This window comes from Ambystoma mexicanum, chromosome 7p (genome assembly GCF_040938575.1).
Source record: "Ambystoma mexicanum isolate Mex_15411 chromosome 7p, UKY_AmexF1_1, whole genome shotgun sequence".
NCBI classification, from domain to species: domain Eukaryota; kingdom Metazoa; phylum Chordata; class Amphibia; order Caudata; family Ambystomatidae; genus Ambystoma; species Ambystoma mexicanum.
The window spans coordinates 19348135-19374264 of NC_090939.1; the positions used below are offsets into that span (position 1 = coordinate 19348135).

Genomic DNA, 26130 nt, shown 5'->3' on the forward strand with positions numbered 1-26130 from the left:
ATGATAAGGTAATCATGAATGCAAAAGAAGATGAAGTAGCTTGCTGAGCAATAAGTGTAAATAGGCAGTAACGCGAGGAAGAAAAGACACATAGAAGCTCGCTATAGAGGACAATAGAACGTGGTAAGGACCGCCATGATTGGAAAATGGAAGTCTGCTCGTGCAAAGACTTTTTCCAGCTACCTCAGACACGTGCCAGGGCTGCAGAGTCAGGAGACGCTGGAAAACTGCTTTGTGTGCAAACGAAGAGGAGTCTATGTTGGCCAGGGGTCAAGGCTGCTATTTCAAGGAATAGCTGCAAAGCACAAAGGGGGGGGGGGAAGATGGATAAGTTATCTGGTCCGATAGCACAGCGAGTCGAGCTCTCGCTTTGACATCTGTGCAGAGCCTGAGTTTTCCGTTCGAATACATAAGGGTTCGTAGCGCTATACAAATGCTACAATATTATTATTATGAACGTGAGACATATTTTTCTTAGATTAAAGAAGAAAACATTTGCAACAATTAACGATGAATAAGGCTTCTACAAGATAGAGTGAGCAAGTCTCTAGAGGCCAAGAGGAGCAGGTCGAAATGGACACATTTGCGGTGGTCTCGCATGTGATGCAGAAGTCAAAAACGAGGGCTATCCATTAAGCTTCGGATGAAAATAGTGATCTGCTCCTGCTCCCTTTAATGTCCCAGAACAGAGAGCAACTGCAAGGTCCACTATAGACAGGAAACTTTGGCTTTTGGTCAGACTGATGAGAGATGGACTAATTGGGAAAGTGGGTAGTAATCTGACGTGACTGTTTTTTTTTTGCTTACTAGCCGAGCTGAAAGTCCAAAGTTGGGTGGGAGTGCCAACCAGTCAGTGGGTCTATGGTGCAACCTGCTATACAATGTTGCATAGAGCAATGCGCCGCCATTTTGTCCGATATAATCAGTATTATATGTATTTAGAGGTAGTTCAATGCCCGCCTTACAGATAAGAGACGTCAATGAAGTACTAGCCCATATGTGTTCCATAAGTAGATATGTTCCTCTAATCAATCCCTCCCACCAAAAGGGGTTAACAGTTTGCCACGTAGTTTGACATCATAAATGAAGCATATTGGGGTAATCAAGTTTGTGAGTGTGAAGCATCAGTCTGATTGTCTGCCAGTTTACCCTGCTTTTTTTATAAGTACTATTTTGCCATATTCCTTGAGTTTGTCTGATTATTTGGTCTGAGATCTTTATTGGTAATTTCATGTAGCACAAGAGACCCTTCAAGGTGCTAGACCACACTTTGAAAGATGCAGACTGTGGAGAACTACACCTGCAGGTAAGTAGCTCATTTGTCTGTGTTCCCTCTTTGAGCAGCGGTTTCCTTTGCGAGGAGGTGTGCAGTCAGTGCCTCTCTATTGTGAGCCATTTGTGCATTGATGCTTTGCAATGCCCTCAGTTCTGCGTTCTGTGCTCCCTACTAGACCCCACTCTGCATGCTCTTGGGTCTGAGCTGCCAGTCACTCTGCTCTGGTTTCTGCGCCCTCTCTGTTGTGAGCACGTGGTGTTATGCGTTCTGTGCTCCCTACTAGACCCCACTCTGCATGCTCTTGGGTCTGAGCTGCCAGTCACTCTGCTCTGGTTTCTGCACCCTGTGTTGTGAGCACTTGGTGCCTTGATGCTTTTCGTTCTGTGCTCCCCACTAGACCCCACTCTGCATGCTCTTGGGTCTGAGCTGCCAGTCACTCTGCTCTGGTTTCTGCGCCCTCTCTGTTGTGAGCACTTGGTGCCTTGATGCTCTGCGTTCTGTGCTCCCCACTGGACCCCACTCTGCATGCTCTTGGGTCTGAGCTGCCAGTCACTCTGCTCTGGTTTCTGCGCCCTCTCTGTTGTGAGCACTTGGTGCCTTGATGCTCTGCGTTCTGTGCTCCCCACTGGACCCCACTCTGCATGCTCTTGGGTCTGAGCTGCCAGTCACTCTGCTCTGGTTTCTGCGCCCTCTCTGTTGTGAGCACTTGGTGCCTTGATGCTCTGCGTTCTGTGCTCCCCACTGGACCCCACTCTGCACGCCCTTGGGTCTGAGCTGCCAGCCACTCTGCCCTTGGGTCTGAGCTGCCAGTCACTCTGCCCTTGGGTCTGAGCTGCCAGTCACTCTGCTCTGGTTTCTGCACCCTGTGTTGTGAGCACTTGGTGCCTTGATGCTCTGCGTTCTGTGCTCCCCACTGGATCCCACTCTGCACGCCCTTGGGTCTGAGCTGCCAGTCACTCTGCTCTGGTTTCTGCACCCTGTGTTGTGAGCACTTGGTGCCTTGATGCTCTGCGTTCTGTGCTCCCCACTAGACCCCACTCTGCACGCCCTTGGGTCTGAGCTGCCAGTCACTCTGCTCTGGTTTCTGCACCCTGTGTTGTGAGCACTTGGTGCCTTGATGCTCTGCGTTCTGTGCTCCCCACTAGACCCCACTCTGCATGCTCTTGGGTCTGAGCTGCCAGTCACTCTGCTCTGGTTTCTGCGCCCTCTCTGTTGTGAGCACGTGGTGCTATGCTTTCTGTGCTCCCCACTGGATCCCACTCTGCACGCCCTTGGGTCTGAGCTGCCAGTCACTCTGCTCTGGTTTCTGCACCCTGTGTTGTGAGCACTTGGTGCCTTGATGCTCTGCGTTCTGTGCTCCCCACTAGACCCCACTCTGCATGCTCTTGGGTCTGAGCTGCCAGTCACTCTGCTCTGGTTTCTGCACCCTGTTTTGTGAGCACTTGGTGCCTTGATGCTCTGCGTTCTGTGCTGCCCACTGGATCCCACTCTGCACGCCCTTGGGTCTGAGCTGCCAGTCACTCTGCTCTGGTTTCTGCACCCTGTGTTGTGAGCACTTGGTGCCTTGATGCTCTGCGTTCTGTGCTCCCCACTGGATCCCACTCTGCACGCCCTTGGGTCTGAGCTGCCAGTCACTCTGCTCTGGTTTCTGCACTCTGTGTTGTGAGCACTTGGTGCCTTGATGCTCTGCGTTCTGTGCTCCCCAGTAGACCCCACTCTGCACGCTCTTGGGTCTGAGCTGCCAGTCACTCTGCTCTGGTTTCTGCACCCTGTGTTGTGAGCACTTGGTGCCTTGATGCTCTGCGTTCTGTGCTCCCCACTGGATCCCACTCTGCACGCCCTTGGGTCTGAGCTGCCAGTCACTCTGCTCTGGTTTCTGCACCCTGTGTTGTGAGCACTTGGTGCCTTGATGCTCTGCGTTCTGTGCTCCCCACTGGATCCCACTCTGCACGCCCTTGGGTCTGAGCTGCCAGTCACTCTGCTCTGGTTTCTGCACCCTGTGTTGTGAGCACTTGGTGCCTTGATGCTCTGTGTTCTGTGCTCCCCACTAGACCCCACTCTGCATGCCCTTGGGTCTGAGCTGCCAGTCACTCTGCTCTGGTTTCTGCACCCTGTGTTGTGAGCACTTGGTGCCTTGATGCTCTGCGTTCTGTGCTCCCCACTAGACCCCACTCTGCATGCTCTTGGGTCTGAGCTGCCAGTCACTCTGCTCTGGTTTCTGCGCCCTCTCTGTTGTGAGCACGTGGTGCTATGCTTTCTGTGCTCCCCACTGGATCCCACTCTGCACGCCCTTGGGTCTGAGCTGCCAGTCACTCTGCTCTGGTTTCTGCACCCTGTGTTGTGAGCACTTGGTGCCTTGATGCTCTGCGTTCTGTGCTCCCCACTAGACCCCACTCTGCATGCTCTTGGGTCTGAGCTGCCAGTCACTCTGCTCTGGTTTCTGCACCCTGTGTTGTGAGCACTTGGTGCCTTGATGCTCTGCGTTCTGTGCTCCCCACTGGATCCCACTCTGCACGCCCTTGGGTCTGAGCTGCCAGTCACTCTGCTCTGGTTTCTGCACCCTGTGTTGTGAGCACTTGGTGCCTTGATGCTCTGCCTTCTGTGCTCCCCACTAGACCCCACTCTGCACGCCCTTGGGTCTGAGCTGCCAGTCACTCTGCTTTGGTTTCTGCACCCTGTGTTGTGAGCACTTGGTGCCTTGATGCTCTGCGTTCTGTGCTCCCCACTGGATCCCACTCTGCACGCCCTTGGGTCTGAGCTGCCAGTCACTCTGCACGCCCTTGGGTCTGAGCTGCCAGTCACTCTGCACGCCCTTGGGTCTGAGCTGCCAGTCACTCTGCACGCCCTTGGGTCTGAGCTGCCAGTCACTCTGCACGCCCTTGGGTCTGAGCTGCCAGTCACTCTGCACGCCCTTGGGTCTGAGCTGCCAGTCACTCTGCACGCCCTTGGGTCTGAGCTGCCAGTCACTCTGCATGCCCTTGGGTCTGAGCTGCCAGCCACTCTGCCCTTGGGTCTGAGCTGCCAGTCACTCTGCCCTTGGGTCTGAGCTGCCAGTCACTCTGCACGCCCTTGGGTCTGAGCTGCCAGTCACTCTGCACGCCCTTGGGTCTGAGCTGCCAGTCACTCTGCACGCCCTTGGGTCTGAGCTGCCAGTCACTCTGCACGCCCTTGGGTCTGAGCTGCCAGTCACTCTGCACGCCCTTGGGTCTGAGCTGCCAGTCACTCTGCACGCCCTTGGGTCTGAGCTGCCAGTCACTCTGCACGCCCTTGGGTCTGAGCTGCCAGTCACTCTGCACGCCCTTGGGTCTGAGCTGCCAGTCACTCTGCACGCCCTTGGGTCTGAGCTGCCAGTCACTCTGCACGCCCTTGGGTCTGAGCTGCCAGTCACTCTGCATGCCCTTGGGTCTGAGCTGCCAGTCACTCTGCCCTTGGGTCTGAGCTGCCAGTCACTCTGCCCTTGGGTCTGAGCTGCCAGTCACTCTGCACGCCCTTGGGTCTGAGCTGCCAGTCACTCTGCACGCCCTTGGGTCTGAGCTGCCAGTCACTCTGCACGCCCTTGGGTCTGAGCTGCCAGTCACTCTGCACGCCCTTGGGTCTGAGCTGCCAGTCACTCTGCACGCCCTTGGGTCTGAGCTGCCAGTCACTCTGCACGCCCTTGGGTCTGAGCTGCCAGTCACTCTGCACGCCCTTGGGTCTGAGCTGCCAGTCACTCTGCACGCCCTTGGGTCTGAGCTGCCAGTCACTCTGCACGCCCTTGGGTCTGAGCTGCCAGTCACTCTGCACGCCCTTGGGTCTGAGCTGCCAGTCACTCTGCACGCCCTTGGGTCTGAGCTGCCAGTCACTCTGCATGCCCTTGGGTCTGAGCTGCCAGTCACTCTGCCCTTGGGTCTGAGCTGCCAGTCACTCTGCCCTTGGGTCTGAGCTGCCAGTCACTCTGCACGCCCTTGGGTCTGAGCTGCCAGTCACTCTGCACGCCCTTGGGTCTGAGCTGCCAGTCACTCTGCACGCCCTTGGGTCTGAGCTGCCAGTCACTCTGCACGCCCTTGGGTCTGAGCTGCCAGTCACTCTGCACGCCCTTGGGTCTGAGCTGCCAGTCACTCTGCACGCCCTTGGGTCTGAGCTGGCACTCCTTGCTGGCCACATTTGCTCGGCGAGCCCTCCTTGGCTGTAACGTGCTCAATCCCAGCAAGCTGATTATGGGATTAGAGCTGGGTACAGAGGCAGTGCTCATGGCGGCACCGTCTTCCTCGGTTTTCTTGGTGATCTGTGCATTCTTTCCTCTGATTGGCTGCTGCATGTCCAGGCTGCTCTCCTGCTTTTGCACCGCGGTGCCAGCGCCTTGAATCGCTCCCTGTTTCCTGTGGTCTTCCCCCGTGCAGCGCAGATGCGTCCCTTCCAGCTGGGCCGCCCCTTTTGCTGAGGCAGCGCTTTTGGCCAAAGCCCTCCTGGGGCTTTTGTCCTAATCCCGCTTTGATCTGTGAAATGAACGAGGCTTATCGGACGTGAAGGCGCCGGGTCCGCCGTGCCAGTGTCTCCCCTTCGTGCCAGCGCGTTGCCCCGTTGGACTGCTTGCGTGCCAGCTCATCATGTTGACGAGCCAGTCTGCGGTGTGCCTCTTCTCCGGCATCTGTGCCACTCTGTTTGGTTTGGCTCTCGCCTACTACTTGTACTGGTGAGTGGAGACTAGGGTGCGGGGGGCGGTGGGGGTAGTTATTAGATTCTGGGCTGCCTGGGCTTGCCCTACTAACTGTACGGAATAGTTGGGCCGCCTTGGGCTTGTGGGTGCAGACGCCCCCGCATTCACTTCCCCTGGCCCAGCTTGATCACGGGTGGGCTTGTGGGTGCATGCCTCGTGTAGCCAGGCCAGCTTGCCGCCGGGATGCGATGGGGGGCATATAGTGGGAGATATTTTTGCTTTCTCGGTGGGTGCCCTCCCTCGCACATCTCTTTGCAGGGCAGGTCTGAGGGCAGGCCTGGTGCAGTCGGGCTGGAATGGAGTCTAGCGCAGCACCTTGATGCGGCTCGTGGGCTCTGCACACCAGCCGAGTACCCGTTACTCGGTGTCTTCTCGTGCCCCAACAGTCATGAGTATTGGGTGCGCTCACCTTCATGTCTTGCATGGACTGTGTGGAATGATACAAAGGTGTAGGTTTTCCCCTGCCCACACGGCTGTGTCAGGCTAACCTGAATGCAATGCTACTGCAACCTCAATGCTGGCACGTCCTTAGGCTGGCAAAACACGCAGTGGAAATCCACCTGCTTGCAGAACTAGTAGACCTTGTTCCTAGGCTGTGTGGGAAAGGACGGGTGTGGGCTGAGATTGTGCTGAAGAGTGCAGAGGAGACCCGAGAACAGTGCATAAGCATAGCGCTTCCATAGGCTTCCAGTGGTCCTCAAAGTGCACTCGCTGCTAAGCAATGCTGTGCTCTCTGTATGGGGTCAAGCAATCACCAGGGCGGTCAGGGACATTGATATTGAATTCTGCTCTAAAAGGTTCTGTAAAAAGCAGGACACTTTAGGCCTTTCAGAAACCCTGACTAGGGGAGGGCACCCTACCAGTCAGGAGGCCCTTTTCAGTGTTCCTTGCAGCCCTGGTGGCCACTTAACACCAAAGGTGCCAACCACATGTTGGCTTAGATTAAAATGTATATACCGAATATCAGTCATTACTCGTATGAATCCTTACTACCTTGAACCGCAAAGCAGCGGCACCCTCATTCCTTAGCAGCCTGGTAAATAAACCAGCGCATGTGGCATGTTGGGGAGCCCCCAGCCCCACTCCTCTCTCTCTCTCTCCCACATTCACACAGATGCATGGGTTATTCCAGCTTTGCTTGATCTCAGCAGCGGCACTCTCATTCCTTGTCAGCCTGGTAAATAAACCAGCACATGTGGCATGTTGGGGGGTGGGGGGGGGGCAGCCCCTCTCCTCTCTCTCTCCCACATTCACACAGATGCATGGGTTATTCCAGCGTTGCTTGATCTAAGTGGCTCCATCGTTGGAGACCAAAAGTTGAGTGGAATTGTGTTTTGGCCTGACCTTTATTCTCCCCCCAAAGTTAAGTCAGCGGTGATCCACCTCAGTGACCCTGAAAAGGAGTTGATCTGCTTCGTGTAGGTCATCTCTGATGTGTAGGGCCATCAACAAGGGTGTTCCCTCAGCCCCCCCCCCCCCAGCTGAGGGCAAACTTCTGGAACTCATGCACAGATGGCTATTCTGCACATCAGAATGAGGGCATTCCTGGGCATCTGTCCAGCACGGTGCAAAGCTCTCCCTTTGCTAGACTGCCCTGTGGGGCTCATCTTGAGCAGTGTGCTGGGATGTGACCTTCTGGGGCACGGGTCTGCTTACACCGCTTTCTGGAAACGTCACTTTACTAAAGTCCATTTCCCCATAAACTATATTGCGAATCGGCCCCACTTCCGGGGCATACGCAAGTGTCCTCTCACTCGCATTGGGGGGGAAAGCTCTGTGAATGGCTTCATTCTCTTAACCGACCGACCTCATGCAGTGTGGAGGTCATGGGTGAAGGCGCCAGGCTCTGCAGAACCCACTAAATGCCATAGTAGCTGGCGCAAGAGGGGAATAAGCCACGGTCTCCAGGGCAGAGGTAGGAGGTCGGCTAACCACACCAGGAAATTTTGATCCTGCTAGAGAAAGGCGCTATATAACCAGTGCCTCTAGCGGAGAGGAACAAAGGATGCTACTCTCCATATTTCCTAATACCCACGAAGGACGAAGGACTGTGGCCCATCTTGGACTTGAGATACTTGAACAAGTTCCTCAGGAAGGACAAGTTCCAGATCGTCACTTTCTCAGATCCTTCAGGCCCTCCAACTCCAGGATTGAATGGTCTCATTGGACCTTGAGGATGCTTATTTTCATGTGCCAATCCATCTGAAGCACGGAAAGTACCTGAGGTTCGCCGTTGGCGGTTCTAATGATCAGTTTTGAGTTCTGCCTTTCGGGCTGACCTCTGCCCGAGGGTTTTTACCAAGCTGACGGCAGTGGTGGCAGCGAGTCTTATGAGAGGGGGGGGATTCACGTGTACCCCTACCTGGATGATTGGTTGATCAGGGTTCGTTCTCTTGAACAAGCACTGGGTCATCTCAATGTCACCTGCCACTCTCTTCACAGACTGGGCTTCTCCCTGAATTACAAGAAGTACCATATGACACCATCTCGAAGCTCCAATTTATAGGGTGGTGCTGGATACATCCTTGGGGGGGGGGGGGGGAAGCGCTCACCACCTGAGTTGAGGGCTCAAGACATTCTGCAGATGGTCTCCTAATTACATAGTGCCCAGCGTCTTCCGGCCTTCTTTTTATTATTTTTATTTTTTGAGATTGCTCGGCCTCATGGCATCCTGCATTTGTCTGGTACCAGAGACTTGCCTGAGAATGAGATCCTTTCAATGGGCGCTCAGAACACAATGGTCTCAATTCTTGGGCAACATGTCAGACCTCACAAGAACTCCTGTGGTGGGCCTGATGGGACAACATTCTGAAAGGAGTACCTTTTTTGGCAACCATGGCCATAAAGAACAATAGTGATGGGCACCCTCACTCACAGGGTGGGGAGCCCACACTGACAATCTACGGTCGGTGGTCGCCATTGGAGTCCAAACTACACATGAATCTTTTGGAGCTTGGAGCAATCAGAGTTGCGCTGAAGGCTTTTCTGCCCTCTGTACAGGGAAAGAATGCCCTGATAATGACGGACAACACAGTGGCCATGTACTACCTCATCAAGAGAGGTGTTGTAAGGTCATTACCACTGTGCAGAGAGGCAATGCAGCTCTGGTACTGGGCAATTCAAGAAGGAAACTCCCTATTGCCAGTTCACCTAGCCGGGGAGGAGAACCCAGCGGCGGATGCTCTGAGCAGGCAGAGCAGTCTCCCACAAGTGGGATCTTGCTCAGGAAGTCCTTCAAGAGATCTTCACCCTTTGGGGAACTTCTCAAGTGATCTGTTTGCGACCAATGTCAACCGGAAGTGCAAACTGTACTGCTCCAGGGAATTACCCCCAAGGGGAGCTCTAGGAGACGTGTTTGTGGTGGACTCGGAGTTTCCACTCCTGTATGCGTTTCCTCAGTCCCCGTCATTCTTCACGTGATCAGGAGGTTGAGAAAGTCGGGAAACCATGATCCAGATTGACCCTGATTGCGCCAGAGGATGTGGTGCCCGGACTAGGGTGACCAGATTTTCAAAATAAAAACCCAGGACAGGACAGGCCACCGACATAGAAGTAGGACTACAATTTCGCGGGTCACTGACACAAAAGTAGGACTACATATCGTAGCACTGATAAAGACAAAAAAGGGACTACAAACATAGCACTTATGACAGTGAAGTTTGGGGGCAGCCACAGCAGATCAAATGCTGGATTAATGTACACATACCTGTGAAGCCACTATGTGGCACGGTTTTCTGTTTTTAGAGTGAATTCTTGGGGATCCACCTGTACAGGTAGAGCACTGCAGTAGACTGGGGTTATTGTCAACCCAACAATATTTCGCTGTGAGATTAAAGCAAGCATTTTCACAATTGTACACACTTTATGAAGACTGCTGGCCCCCTTGCATCATAGAATGGCACAAAAGTAATGCACCCCACATGCGTATGGCAAACTTCATTGTGGAATTATTTCACCCGAAAAGGTTTTTGGTGATGAAAAGAACTATGCCTTTATTGCAAAGAATGAAAACAGTGAAGATTGAAAACAGTGAAGATAAAAAGCAAGAGAATTGCTGTACACGTTTTATTACTATTATGAGTACTTTGCTGATGAATGTATTCTTTGTAGCACCGATTTGTCTTTCTGTAGCCTGCTATGGAACTCGGAGCAGCTCAGGCTGAAATTAACCCTAGTAACCAATATGGATTTCAAAGTCTCAATGTCCATTCGGTTTCGTTCATTGGTCCATGTATTGTTCATAATTGAAAAGATTCTTTCCACTGGCGCATTTGTGCCGGGCAAGCACAAGACAAACTGGACCATCATGCTCATGTTTTTCATTATGTTCTGCTGTGAAAAATAGGTGAAAACCTCCACCCACCGTTCATCTGCAGACTTTTTTTGCTCGTTCCACTGGACCAGCCTGCAAGCTGTGTAATTACGCACACAGCTCAGCTCATCAAAAAGCTCTGTGTCATCGAGTTTGAGCCTTCCTGATGTAGACTGCACAAATTGTAGGGAGCCCTCTACATCTCCCCAAACAGGGACACTGTTTAGGAGGACCCAGGAAAAAACGTTCAGGTCTGTGAAGTGAGCACCCCATTCTTCTAGGTACTTTACACAGCAGTCATAAAAAGAGTACACATATTCGTTGAATTGGGTTTCATTTAGTTGCCCTTGTTCACGGAGGTCATTTAGGAGGCCTTTTACTTTGTTACTCAGAAAACATGCATCACGCCGCCCTATCATTTTCTCCTTCAGCCTCATCAACCTTTGGCCAACATCAATAGCATTTGAGTTTTGCTTTTCAAGAACCTTAATCGTATCATTAAACAGGACTAGCTGGTTCTGCAGGAAACAGAGCCACGCCTCACCAATAGGGTTCTGCAAAAACTTGGTAATGGCTGTAGGGGTTTTTCCTGTGAGAAAAAGTATGACTTCAGGGCTGGGTACAGTTGGAGCACCCTGTCAAGAGCTGGCAATAGGGACAGCCAGCGTGTGTTACTGGTGCCAAGAAGGCTCTGGTAGTCTATCTCCACAAATTCACAAAATTCCTTTAACTGTTCTGTTCTAACAGTATAGATGTGGAAGTATTTATACACTTTCAATATGAAGGATTCTATATCCAAGGGGAGCCCATCAGCAGCAGTTTGCACTGCATTATGCACAATGTGTGCTGCACACCCCACACCAATTAGTTTATTTTCAAGGATTGCCTCCTTCAACTTACAAAAAACATTGTTTTTCCCTGCTCTTGCTTTCCCACCAAAGTTTGTGTTTGTGTTATCCGCACAAAAGGCTATTACCTTTTCCCTTAGATTGTTTTTCTCCAGGGCTTGAAGCAGTTCCCCCAAATAATATTAATGAGGTTTCCCCAGGGACCGAGGTGAACTCCAAAATCTTAACTTTCACCCCCTCAAGGTCCTGGAAATATCTGATTACAATTGGGATGAGCTTCACCTCTTTCCTGTTCGAAGCATCAACCGAAACTGATAGACAGGTAACATTACTCAAATCACGCTGGAGATCCTCCATAGCTAAAGGCGCCAGCACTTTGGATACTAATGCTTCTGCTTTTGTACGGGCACAGGTACATTTCTCATCATACAATTTCCTTATCAATGAGGATGTGCAGTCCATTGATCTAAATCTGTGGTTGTGCTTTGCAAGGTGATAGGCAAAAGTGCCCTCAGCAGCAGCCCTACTGAGGTCTGTGTCCCCAGGAACAGCCTTCCCAAAAAACTGTGTGATATTGCTGCTGCTGGCTGCAGATAACCAAAATTTGTGCTTTTTGGTTTGCACGTGCTCCTTAATATCTCCTTTTCCACCATGGGCAATAGAAAAAGAGCATCTGCAGTGCTTGCAATACACTTCACTGTCACTCCTTGCAACCTTACTCAGGAAAGGGAATGACGTTTGCATCTCCTCAGTGGCGGTACATCTCCTCTTGGGCATCTTTGGTAGCTACCTAGCTAGTGTTTCTAGATAAAGCTTGAAGAAAAAAGTAATGTCAGTCATCGTGATATGGTGAACTACGTCTCACGCAACAACAACAAAAATATCTTGATGACTGAACTACGGTTGTAGTAGTATACCTGGAAAGTCAATAAATCCTCAAATGTGTTTGTGACTTATACAGGTGCAACAAAGGGCACAGCATTGGCATTTGCCAAAAAAACAAAATGAGAGTAGAGTGGTGCCTGAATTGCAGGAGGGAACTGGGCAAGCATTTACAGGCAAGCATAAAGCCTACACAGGCTCTCTTCATAAACAAAAAATGTTGAGGACAGAAGGCAGGGGGTTTGTTCTGTCCCAGAGGCAGGAGCGGCTGAGTTTAGAAATAAAAGCCACGCCACCATTGAAAACATGTCCTTGCTGGCTGCACAATGCCCTCTGCCCCCCATATAAGAACACTCAGGTTGTAGTTGCCTCCTAACACCAGTAAAATGTTACATGTCAAGGAAAGCTTGCCTTGTGGGTTGCACAAATGCAACCCATGTAAGAACATTAATCATGTTGCCTTTGACACCTGTAAACAAATGTCATATGCCCCCCTCTGAGAACACACATGTTGGCTTTACTCTTAATGCGAGCACAACATTCCATGCCATAGTACAACCCAGCCAGCCCCATTGTAGTGCCCTCCATGTAATAACACTCAGCACATTGGCTTGCATAACAATTACATCACAGGTGTGCAAGTAACAGCGCTGCAATGGCCAAGGCCTGTCTGCGCGCTGTACAAATGTAAAAATAAATCATACAAATAAATAAGTAGGGTTGGCAAGTATTCTTAAAGAACATGTACAGAGGAACTGCTCCGCTACCAGATGGATGCAAAATGAGTAACCTGCAAGTCACATTTCATTTCCTTACCTGTTGGATATTGCAGGACGATGTGGGTGTGCTGCAGCAGGGATGAGGGTCACAAACGAGCTGGATGCAAGAGGATCGACTGATGTCAAGCTGGTGGCGTGAAGGGATGCGCTGCAGGCTGGAGCAGGAAGCAGGTCCACGAGAATAATGCTCTTCGAACGCTCAGGCGATGGAATCCAGACAGCAGCAGCAGTCACGAAGGAAAAGAAAACGAATGCTGCTAGAAACTCCAAGCCCCACTCACGGAAGAAGATGGAAGAATGATGCTGCGACAGCCACGGAAGAAAAAGAATGAACCGTTCGTGCCCGTGGTCGAGGCTTTTATGTGTTGCCAGCCAGGGGTCCCATAACTTCCCCCAAACACGTCGCAAGTCGCGCTTCCTGCAACGTCACAAGCACTGCAGCGCAGGCTCATACTGCAGCGTCGGAGTGGTGTCGTCCGAAAATCGGGACACCAGACACCCGCGCAGCAAAACCCCGGACGGGGTTTGGAAAAGAAAAAAAAACCCCGGGACAGGGGGTGATTTCCCCGGACCTGTCCCGGGAAAACCGGGACGTCTGGTCACCCTAGCCCGGACCTTCTGGACAGGTCAATCTGCCCTCCAATTCGTCTTCCACAAAGAGAGGACCTTCTCTCACGAGAGGAGGGTCGGATTCTCCATACAGAGGTCCAGACTCTCAGCCTTTACGCATAGTTTCTGAGAGGCTGAGATAAAAGGATTGGAACCTCCTGGATGACGTAATGAAGATTTTGCTTTCGTCCAGAAGGCCAGCAATGAAGTCCTTGTACCATTGCTGTTGGAACAAATTCTGCAGCTGGTGCAAGGACAAGAATGTAGACCCTTTGCTATGCAAAACACCAGAAGTGTTCTCTTTTCTACTATATGTAGCCAATCTGGGGCATCAGGTTGGAACAACTAAGAGCTATTTAGTGGTGCTATCCATCTTTAAGCGCTCGTCCGAGGAATCTTCATATTTTAAGATCCCACTGCTAACATAATTTCTGAAGGACCTCGGCAATGTTTCCCCCCCCATCTCCTTTCAAGGTTCCAGTTTGATACCTTAATCTGGTATTAACATTTATTTTGAGTACACCATTTGAACCTCTACATTCATGTCCATTATGGATGCTAACGTTGAAAACCATTTTATTGGCAGCACTAATGTCATCCCGTAGAGTGAGTGAATTGCAGGCACTATCATCTAAACCACCCTTTACTATCTTCCACAAGGATAAGGTTGTCCTGAGGGTTAAGCCTTCATTTTTACCTAAAATCATTTCAGATTTGTACGTCGGACAGAAAATCGTATTGCCCACTTTCTATCCTCCACCTCATCCTGGCAGAGAGGAGAGGTTACACAGATTACGTACACATAGAGCTCTAAGCTTCTACATCTCTAGATTATCCAAGCTTCGTCTAGATGATATGTTTCTTTATAGGCTATGCAGGTCACAAACTGGGTCAGGCTGTGACAAAGCACACCTTATCCAGATGGATCATTCTAGCAATATCAGAATGCTACAGGTTGGCGGCCTAAGATCCTCCAGAAGGCTTAAGGGCCCATTACACCAGGGGCATGGCTACATCTACAGTTCTGCAAAGAGGTTTCCCGATCAGAAACATTCATGAGGCGGCTACATGGTCTACTACACCCATTCACAAAGCATTACTGCCTTGATTGGTCCCTCAGTCAGGATGGAAGCTTTGGAAAAGCTGTCCTCCATTCGGTTCATGGGAAACCATTGACAACATTCTTACTCCCTCCACCTAAACAAACACTGCTTTGGAGTCTATCAAAGATGAGGAGTACGTGGGAGGACACGATCCATTTGAAGAAAAAGTTACATACCCCTGGTAACAGGTTTTTGACTGGATGTTCCTCCCTCGCATTTCTCATCGCCCACACAGCCTAATCCACAGTAGAATTTCTGATGCTGTTACAGCTTTCGCTCCTTCAAAGCTTAGTACGGTGAAACCTGTGGTTATGCGGGTAGATTCTCCTGAAACAAAAACGGATCTGAAGGCAATGGGCGCTGTGCATGCTATATATACCTTCGATGACATTGCCCTCGAGACAGAAACCCTTGAGGGACATAGTCTACTTTATTGACGCACAGCAGCCTCTGCCAACATTTCTTTTCCGAAGCAGCTAAAGCTAGATATCGAACATCAAAGATGAGGAATACTTGGGAGGAACATCCAGTGGAAAGATTGTTACCAGGGGGTAAGTAACTTGTTCTTTTCCATCGTTCGAAATAATAGTGACCAGTCTACTCTATCAACCGCTTTTTCTGCACCAATCAAAATCAATAAAGCCAGTGTTTTTGTAATGGCCGTTTTTTTTCTATCAAATGGCAAACCCTGCGAATATTGTCACTAGAAACCCTGATTGGTCTAACCCTATAAGTGTAGGCAGGAGATCATCAATTGATTCGCCAGTATTTTGGTATAAATGTTGGCGTCTGTATTTATCAGAGCTATGGGCCTGTAGGCCCCAAGAAGTGTTGGGTCTTTACCTGGTTTTGGAAGCGCGATCATCCTGGCCTCATTCATTGAATACGTGATTGTACCCTTTTTGTCTAAATGAATTAAATGGTTTCATAAGTTGTGGAGCTAACGTGTCTAGGAATGTTTTATAGAAAATCGCCAGGTATCCATCCTGCCCCGGGACCTTATTTCTCAGAAGGGTCCGAATAATCTTCACCTCCTTCTCCTGTATATCCTCCTCTAATATCTTTCTTCCTAGGTGATTCTTGGCAATGGGACATTAGTCAAACATGTTTCTTGTCCAGCCCCCCCTTCCCCCATCTGGATTATCGAAAGTATACAAGGACCCATAATAGTCCTGGAATATATCCAGAATGGTTTCATTAGTTGTCGCTTATCCCCAGGAATTCTTTTTTAACTTCAAGATTGTACGGGTGCGGATTGCCCCCTTAAATTGCCTAGCTAACAACTTAGCTGCCTTATTAGCTTTTATATAGTAAGTTCACCTTGTAGGGCTTTTTCGGCTTACTTCGTTGGCAATACCTACAGGTGGCCCTGCGCATGTTTCTATGTCCTCTGCAGAGTCCTATTAGACCGCTTCTCCATTTCCACCTGTATCTTTCACTTTATTCAGTATTTCCGCCTCTTGTGACCTTGTTAGTTTATCCCTTGCTGCTTTTATCGCTATGAAATTCCTTCTCATCGCCTTGAAGGCATCCCACACAACTTCCTGGGCCATTCCCTGGGTCTCATTCTCAGCAAAATATTTATCGATTGTGTCCTTTAATGTTCCTGCTGAAACCGGATCTTGTATTATGCTTATTGGAAATGTCCACCTCCATAGTCCCCTGCTATGGACCTGGACCCTTAATCTATCACTTACTGCAATTAACACCTCTGCCGTTTGGTCTACTGCATTAGCCTGTTGTAGATTGGAGTAACCTTTAATCCTGAGTTTCCCTTTATCAATTTTTCGGATAAGTCTCTTGATACATTAGGATATCGGGTTTCATCCCTTTCACATATCTCTCTAACGTTTCCTCTTAACTGGTGTGTTCATGCCTCTCACATTATCAAGATTTTAACTGTTGCAGTTTAGTACTACACATGTCCCATTATGCTGCACGTAAACGCTTCTTCACCTGGTCCACCTGGCTGATCTCACACCCCTAAGCCAACCCCCCAACAACCGACTACCCACCCCTCTAGTCCCCCATCCCTAAACTTCCCAAAGGAGAGCCAACATTCCTATGATTTCCCGGGCAAAGTGTTCTTCGATGTCTGCCCTCTACATAACCCAGAGTCCTGTCGTTGGGAGACCTAAACCCCACTCTAGTATTCCAACCCTCATACCACCACGCTGTGGTACCCGTGGGCTGCTATCTTACTTGATACACATGTCTCCTTGTTCTGCGATAGTCTGTTCTCTTCCGGGGGCTGCTGATGTTCCGAAAACCAATCCCTTTCAATAGTTCTATGCCTAACGGTCTGCATCAAATTTTGGGAGGGGCATGTGTTCACGACTTTCCCTTCCCATTGCCCTTGCTAGTCAGTCTTCTATCCCCAAGGCTTCCAGCCCATCTGTCCAGTCGGTCAGATGTTCTAATGCTGTCCTGACCACCAATGTCGTCCTCCTGTATTTGCAAAATATGCTGTCCCTCTTCGCATATCGTGATCCTATGCTGCCCTGCCCTCCCACATGAAGAGCAGGCCAAATGGAAACGTCCATTTATATCTGATTTGTTTCTGGGCCAAAAATGTCACCACAGGGCCCATGGCCCTTCGCTTTTGAAGCGTTGTCTTAGCCAAGTCTTGGTATATCTGGACTTCACTGCCATTAACCTTAATCGGGCCTGAGGTTCGTACTGCCTTTAGCATGGATTATTTTTTGCCAAATTCAGTAAATGCCGCCAGCACGTCTCTTGGTTGCGCTCCTGGATCTGATCGTCTTGGGCTGTGTACTCAATCCAATAGGACCGTCCCCTCTTTGTCCCCTGAGAGAAGGTCCACAAATATATGCTGTACTGTAGCTGAAAGATCTTGATTCAGATACATTTTTAATACGTATGTTGAATCTTCATGATAGATTTTCGAAATCCTTGCACTGTATTTCCATATTGTGTGAGAGGCGAGGGAGGTTTTCCAGGGTCTCGTCATTTTTGCTCGAATCTTCCGGTATATCCTGTAGTGCTCTATTGTATTGACTCTTTCGTCCAACTTTGCCACATCGGTCTTCAACTCCTTCCAGGATTGTCCCATTTCAGCTTTCAATTGAGCAAACTGGGATTGGACAGTTATTATGAATTGATCCTGAAATTCTTTAAAGCACTGTTGTAGATCTGCTTTGCACATTCCTGGACTCAACTGCACTAAGGTGTCTTAATCCTCCTTGCCTCTTACCACTTGAGGTGATGCCTCCGTACCCCAGTTTTTTTATGCTGCTATCCTTGTTTTTCATTATGGGTTTCTGCCCCGCCGTCGCTGCCTTCCCCTTGCTTTAGTACATTGGGAGCATTTGTGTGTGCTCGGCCGATGTGTTTCCTGCTGTTCACTGTATCGAATAGAACATGAAAATGACACTCCTATGTACCCTTTTACTCTGTTGCACACTATTCCAGTGTGCACTACTGGATAGAGAGCCGGGGTAGCAATGCCCTCCTGGACCGTCTCCTCCCAACGCCGGGGCTACTAGTGAAGGAGATTGTAATTTGTACATTATTCTATCTCTTCTCTATTTGTAGCAGTTTCCCTTATTTCCATTTGCAGTCGCTTTCACCCTGTTGTCTTGTAGGAAGCCTCCAAGAAATGTTAGCTTCTCCATCACCTAGCATCCAGCTTTTTCCAAAGTACTCCCCGATTGGTATGGAATGCCCAAATGCGGGGATAGAGTCAGAACAGCAGCGTGCCTCCCCCCCGCCCCCACCACCTCTTCCCATTTCCTTTATTTTGGTGACCCCCGTGGGGTGGAGGTTGCAGGGTTTAAACTTGCCTCACCTTCATTTCCACATGCAAGATCATCTGTGCCTCCACTAAACTGGCGATGCTGCTCCGGCGCGTTCAAATCCTACTTCCTGCCCGCCATTTTATATCAAGTGCTTTGCCAGTAACTGATCCGCCCAGCCTCCTGACCTCTTCTGTGGCCCGGACCTGGAGGGAATGGCCTGCCGATACGTGGACATCTTAGTCCCTTGGCTCTTGTCTCCTCTCGTCAGATCTCCCGTTCCATCAGCTCCAGAGCCCATTTATATGCGTAGATCGCCTCCAGCTTTCGCTCGACTCTCCTCCCCAGCCCTCCCGTCACACACACACACTTCTACCAGTTCTTGACATTCTAGATATATTCCGCCACTAGTCAAGTGTCCCGGCTGCCGATATGGACAACACAGCTTCTCTATCCTGCTTATGGAGTGGCCCGGTGGGGACGAGGCTGCTCACTCTCGTCCGTCTACGCTGCCACCATCATGGAAATCTCCCATTTTTTAAAAACTTTTTATTGTACCCTTCCCTCCAACCCCCCCTGGATGGCGAGACAATTAAGTGTTGTGTTGTTGATTATGCTAACTGTATTGGAAAACGATAAAGTAAAAAAAAATTCCACAATGGTGGCCTGTACTCCTGCCCTCTATATGGCAGAGTAGAAGCACAGAGCGCCCCAGCCAATATTCTCTATATGGTAGAATGGACAAGCAATCGAGGCTTAAGATCTCAGGAGGTGATGCAGGCTGATTCTTAAGTACAGTGTAGGCCCCAAGCCCCCACCAAGGAATGTCCGCACACTATGTGATAACATAGCTCTTAATGTTCCAAATATACACACAATCGTACACTGCGCTTTGGCAATACTCCTACGTCCCGTCCCCTTTCCTTCATACTTATGGGACTTTCCTCTGTCCTGTGGGAAGGGACCAGAGCACTTTGTAAAAGCAACGAAAATTTGCAAACATTTGAGTCCTTCCTCTCTTTTACGCGGGGCACTGCACGCGGCTGTAACCCCGCCCATCTTGGCTCCACCCGCGCATCGCTCATCAGTCCTTTTCTCCACTCTTTCGAGACTGGATGCACTTAGCATCTGCAGAAGGTTTTTTCTTCCAGCTTCCTCCTCTCTGGCTCTCGCTTGCGATCGCGTGATAGTCTATGCGTTTTCAGCTAGACGTTCCGAATTGTTCTTCCTGTCAGCGACGCTTCGCTAGGGCGGATCCCCATCCTCTTGGTTTGGAGTGTCTGGGTCCTGACCACCAGTGGGACTCGCGTTTTTATTGCGATTCCCTTTCGGTCTGCGCGCTCCAACGTCGGTTGGAGCGGTGGGAGGTGTTTCAGTGCACTCCTCCTACGCATTTCCAATCCTTCATCGACGAGAAGAAACAACGCTTGGTAAGTTCTTTGCTTTTTAGGGCACCCCGGCCGGTGGACTCCTTGCCGGGATCTTCCCGGTCTGGGAGGAGCGTCAAAGGCTCTGTTACTGGGGCGTGCTGTCTAGGCCTAAAAAGTGTACCAGAGTTTTCTCTGAGGGTCTCCGTAAGGGGCCTGTTGACACCGGATCACAATCAGAGGCCCCTTCTGTGGAGTGAAGTTTCGAACCGTAATACCTCCTTCACCGGCAGCGCCAAGGTCCTTCCTGCGAAGACTAGTTTGGCTATTAGCATGTCACAAAAACATCCTAGGCCACACAGTACCGGCTCGGCAGAGGTTCCTTGTGTTACGGCTAAAATGAAGACCCCTGACCCACTTGTGGGGACCCCTGCCTCACTTCCACACGTGTCGCAGTTTTACTCAGTTGCCGACAAAATGGCGGCCGTTCCAGCCAAGTCCACGGCATCCATTTTGGATACAACCCTTACAACTATGCCTTGTGCACATCCGTTTCGTCTGGTTTATGACTGGAATGCTCGAATGCTTCTACCGCACAATGTCTCACTGCCGGCGGCATCGGCGCCCTTGATTTATGTGGATAACAGCGGGCAAGGGCCCTCTTGGCAACCCTCTCCCCTGCGCCCTTATAATTATCCTCCTCATGAGAGGCCGCCTCCTGTCACGCCTAAGACATCGGCGGAGGTCATCTTTTTTGGGCAGTTTCAAAAATGTATGCGTTCCTACCCCATGAAAGAGTACTTTCTGGTGGTTGCCTAAAACCACAACCCGTATAGGTTGTGGTAAAGAGACCAACCTATCAGAAAAGACTGGAAAAAGACAGAATATCCATAGATGCAAAGGTAGACGAATTAGGGATAGAAAAAGCTAAGAGAAGAAGTCCAACAAGGTGTTTCAACAAAAATTAGTTAAGGACTATGATGGAATGTTGATCTTACACTAAAGATAAAGTTTTTCAAAAGTTTGTATAAACTAAATGAAGAAAAAAAAAAAAAAGTACTTTAAGGGCCTGTTTAGGCAGATATGCCCACCTCCGCCAACGGTCCCGGCTATGCCCTCTGTGCCTCTGCCGGTGCCGCCTTTACCGACTGGGCCTCCCCCCAACTCTTCCACCTCTGCCTCCATTGTCCCCAGTGGACAAGGCGGATTTGACTGAGCCTGAACCGGATCTATTGGATGATGGTCAGGGCGATCAAGACAGCGAAGACCAGCCCCACTCTATCAGAGCCTTTCACGACTGGGCGCTGGAAATGTCTGTTGGATGTCCCAGTACCCGAGGCACCCGATCCGCAGGAGGGCGTGCTTTCGGGGGCGTTCACCTTGTCTCCTTCGGCTTGTTCTTGCAGAAGGATGTTTTGGCCGAGGTCCATAGAGTATGGGAAAAACCACACTCTGGGCTGTTTGTCAATAAGAAAGTTGACGCGTGCTATAGGTTTCATTTTTCAGAAGAGGTGGCTTTAGCGTCGTGTCCACCACGCCCCTCCTCCATGGTCATGGCTGCGGCCACTTTGCAGTCTAGACCTGTGGCATCCTCCACTTCCACGGCTACACAGGTTCTGGTCAGAGGATAAGCTTCTTGACTCCCTTGGGAGGAAGATTTTTGCTAACTCAGCCCTGCAATTGCGGCAGGCCAATGCAGAACTGGTGTTAGCGGGGGCGAATATGAAAATGGGAAAAGGTCTGGCGGAGTTTGAGGAATTTATCCCCGCTGAAAAGCTTGAGGACTTTAAGGCGGGCTTGTCCGATGCCAGGCTCCTGGCTCAGGATCTGCTGGAAGCGGCGGCTCATCACGTCGACACTTCGGCCCGAGGTCTTATGCTTGGTGTGGATACTTCTCATGAGGCATGGCTGCATGCCATCAAGTTCTCTAAGGAGGTGCAGGCTAAGGTTTTGGATCTACCGTTTGACGGCAAGGAGCTTTTTCATTCCACAACGGATGTGGAACTGACCAAAACAAAGGATAGCACCCAGACCGCCAAGTCCTTGTCTGTCCTGGTGAAACCACCTTTTAGGACAGAGACCTTTGTCACAGTACCACCCTTCTTCTGGCTTTAGGGGATTTCTGTACCGAAAAACCCACAGTCGATACTCCTTCAGGGAATTCCTGCCGGAGGCAGCAGCGGAGTCGATATTTCTCCCGCTCAACAGCCTCCTCCTCATGTTCAGGTGGTGCCACCACCGAGAAGCCAGCAATATTAGGGTTCTCTGTGCTCACACGAGACCCCAGTGGGAGGACGCATTGCGTCTCATTGGGAGGCGTGGCAGACCATTACCGAAGACCCGTGGGTCTTGGCGGGCATCCGCTTCCCCCTTGCCTCTACCCCACCCATCAATCCTCCTTTCCAGCAGTCGGCGTCGCCCTCCCTCAAGGCCGAGATCCAGAAGTTGCTGGATCTGAGCGGTGGAACCCGTTCCCCTAGGGGAGGGCTTCTACTCCCGACTGTTTACGGTGCTCAAACCCAACCAGGGTGGCCTGTGCACCATTCTAGACCTTTCCCAGTTCAATCTTTTCCTACGCCAAGAGAAATTCAAGATGATCACGCCTGGTCAGACAAGGTCCTCTTTACAGAGGGGCGATTGGCTCAGCGTGGTGGACCTTCGGGATGCATACATGCATATTCTGATCTGGAATCCACACCGGAGATACCTGCGTTTCTCTATGGGAGAGGAGCATTTCCAGTTCCGAGTGCTTCCTTTTGGCCTCAGCTCGGCTCGCGTCTCTTTACGAAGATGTCGGTGATTGCAGCTTATCTTCGTCTGCAGGGTATCCATGTGTATCGCAATTTGGACGATTGGCTGTTGCGCAGCCCTTACCCGCTGAAAGCAGTGTGCAATCTTCAGTCTCTCCTCCAGCTCCTGTTGCATCTTGGGCTGTCGGTGAACTGGCGGAAATCTTCTTTGACGGTCTCTCAGGACTTGATCTTCCTGGGTTTTTGCTGGAACACGTTAGACTGCAGAGTTTACCTGTCCGGAGACAGAATGGCGGATCTGTTGGCCACGTGTCTGATATTTACGCAGTTGGAGAGCATGTCGGCCTGGTGGTTCCAGAGGCTTCTGGGCCTCATGGCCTCGTGTGTACTGGCTCTTCCTCTTGCTCGACTCAAGATGAGGCAGACTCAAATGGCTCTTCGGACCTCTTGGCGTCAGCCGGTGGATCCGGACTCCAAGATGGTTTTGATTCTGGCTTCCATGAGAGCGGACCTGGTGTGGTGGTCGTCTCTCAGCAACTTGGCAGTAGGTGCACGGTTTCAAGACCCCTCCCCGATGGTGACGGTCACGACGGACTCCTCCATCTTAGGGATGGGTGTGACGTTAGATCGTCTTCAGGTCTCGGACCTTTGGTCGCCCCAGGACAAGCTCCTTCACATAAATCATCTGGAGCTTCTGGCGATTTTCCTAGCGTTCAATGCGTTGAGACCGGTCATTGCCAACAAGGTGGTCAGTATCTGTACGGACAATGTTGTGTCAATGTATTACATCATCAAGCAGGGGGGCACAAAGTCTCCTCCTCTTGTGGATTTGACATCCAGATTTGGGAGTGGGCGGTTAGGCATGGTGTCTTGCTGGTAGCAGTACACATTCCGGGCCAGCTGAACGTCACGGTGGATGTCCTCAGTCGGCAGACGATGGTCAGCTACGAGTGGGAATTGAAAGCAGAGATCCTCTCACAGATATGCCAGTGTTGGGGCACTCCAGAAGTGGACCTCTTCCCAACATCGGCAAACAAACTTCCTCTGTATGCCTCCAGATATGGTCTGGGAGCCTCCTCTCTGGGGGGATGCCCTCGAGATTCCTTGGCACAACAGGAGGGCCTACGCTTTCCCGCCTCTGCCTCTGATTCATCGGACGATTTGCAAGCTGAGGAACACGATGAACTGTTCTCTCCTGCTCATAGCCCTGCGGTGGCCGGCCAGGTTCTGGTTCTCAGAGCTTCAGCCTATGTCAATGTGTCCACTGATCAGGCTACCGGTGAGTCCCGATCTGCTTCACCAGAACGATCGTCAGCGGTGGCACCCCTCCCCACAATCATTCAGCTTGGCGGCATGGTGCCCGAGTTCAGGTCCTTGGAGCATCTCAATCTGTTGGCTGATAACTTGCGACTAATTCAGGCAGCCAGGAAGCCCTCAACGAGGTCTCAGTATAGGAGCAAGTGGCTTTGATTCTGCCACTGGTGCTTAGCCTCACAGCTGGACCCCAGGATGGCTACGATTGACACAGTGCTGTCCTTCGTGTCTCACTTAACAGAATCAGGCGTTCATGTTCTGGCATGCAGAACTTATCTTTCGGCGAAAGGTGCCTACCTATCTACGGACCAGTGCTCCTATTCACTGTCATCCGGTGATTAAGAGGCACTTTGCAGGCTTGACGCGTCTTTATCCCCCAGTTCGCAAACCGCATCCGACGTGGGATGCAAACCGCATCCGACGTGGGATCTGAATCAGGTTTTTACCACTTTGTCCCATAAACCATTTGAACCTATGGCTATGGTGGACCTTAAGCACCTTTCGTGGAAGGTGTCTTTTTTGGTTGCCGTTACCTCAGCAAGGCGTGTGAGTGAGCTCCAGGCCCTGTCGGTGGAGCATCCCATCTTGGTTTTCCACATTGATAAGGTGGCCCTACGGACAAATCCCTCTTTTCTGCCAAAGGTTGTCTCTGATTTCAAGCTAAATCAATCTCCCTACCGGTCTTCTTTCCAAACCCTGCTTAAGAAGCGGAAAGGGTTCTACATTGCTTGGATGTTAGGCCTCTTAAGTTTTATCTGGACAGAACATCTGAATTTAGGAGCTCTTCTCAACTATTGGTGATCTTTGGTAACCCACAAGGTAGGCAGGCCTCTAAGGCGACTAGCTCCAGATGGATCGCGGCCTGTATTACAGAGTCTTACACTGTTCAAGGTCTGCAGCCTCCTAAAGGTATTCATGCCCACCTGGTGCGGGGCAAGGCAGCTGCTTTTGCCTTTCAGAAATATGTCCCTTGGGAGACCATCGCAAAGGCGGCTACATGGGCCTCCCCATCGGCTTTTTGTAAACCTTGTCTAGACCTGAGCTCCAGATCTGATGCGCAGTTTGGCCAGGCTGTGCTGAAGAACCTTTTTCAATAAGGGAACTTTCCATCCACACGTAGTTCCTGTGAGGAGTGCTTGGGAATCTCCCATAAGTATGGAGGAAAGGGGACGGGACGTTGGAGTATAACCAGGTTACTCACCGTAGTGACCACCTTACTCCTAGTCCATAGTCCCCTTTCTTCCATACGCCCGCCCGCCATCCCCTCTAATAAGGTTCCTCTGTTATTGCTTAAAGGTCTCTGACCTGGCGATAGAAAAGGACTGATGGGCGATGGGCGGGGCGGAGCTAAGATGGGCGGGGCGGAGCTAAGATGGGCGGGGCGGAGCTAAGATGGGCGGGGTTACAACCGCATGCAGTACCCCGTGTAAAAGAGAGGAAGGACTAAAATGTTTGCAAAATTTAGATGCTTTTACAAAGTGTTCCGGTCCCGTCCCACAGGACGGAGGAGTGTCCCATAAGTATGGAGGAAAGGGGACTATGGACTAGTAGTAAGGTGGTCACTAAGGTGAGTAACCTGGTTAATCTTATACAGTAAACATATGCAATATCTATGTGGTACCACACAACTCTTGACTCCTTTAAAATGCACCAACTGCTGACAGTTTCAGTGGCAAACACGTCAAATAGCGTTGTGAATCAACATCAGACATAGGAAGGAAGACAAGTTAGGTTAAACAATGGCAGAAGACTTTCCAGCTACCCAGACACCGTTCTGTAACCCCTAGTGTAAATAAGTGCATCAACAAGCTCAGTCCATATATGTTTAAAATGGTCTTCTTGCTAACATTTTCTACTACCCCAATGAACCTGTGTTGAGCAGTGTTTCTTCGACGGTTCGTCGACAGATCTCTCAAGGGTGAACTCCCTCCTCGAAGAAATGTGGACACTGTCGTCGAGATAGCAGCATCGACGTTCACGGTGCTTGTCAACGATCGGTTGTGGACGTCCTGTGAAGGCAAGGCGTGCAGGGCACCTCGAAGACTAGAGTTTATTGCTGCAAAGATGACTCGATGAAGAACATGAACCCGGCAGTGGGCGTCGGGTGTCAGCGTTGGCGTCGACGATCGGGACTCGACCGCGGCTGGCTTTCAGATCTTCAGTGGTCTTTGTGGACTCGGGGAAACCCGCCGGCGGATTCTCATCGGTTTGTCGATGACCTCGACTTTCTCTGCCGGGACAAACGGGTTGACTGTGATGGTAAAGGAGTCCTTAGTTTCAAATGTCTTAGGCAAAGGTGGAACGTTGCGGCTCCGGTCGTCGGCAGCATGGCGTCCAGCTGTCCCCGCTTCTGGGCAACACGGCTCGATGGGCTTGCAGTAGTCACGGCTGTCCCCCGGACCCTGGTTGACGATGGACTTCCATGTCCCGGTACTTCAC

At 50.6% G+C, this 26130-nt stretch overlaps 1 protein-coding gene across 2 annotated transcripts in view; it reads left to right on the plus strand.

Moving 5' to 3' along the window:
- Positions 1–26130, plus strand: part of AGPAT3 (1-acylglycerol-3-phosphate O-acyltransferase 3) — a 660566-nt gene that overhangs the window by 215982 nt on the left and 418454 nt on the right. The window contains exon 1 of one of the 2 annotated variants that reach the window (XM_069635676.1): positions 5528–5948. The exons of the other annotated variant lie outside the window; for it this stretch is intronic. The gene's annotated coding sequence lies outside the window, so the exon portion shown is untranslated. Of the gene's footprint in view, positions 1–5527; positions 5949–26130 lie in introns of those variants that run through there. 2 annotated transcript variants of the gene reach the window in all.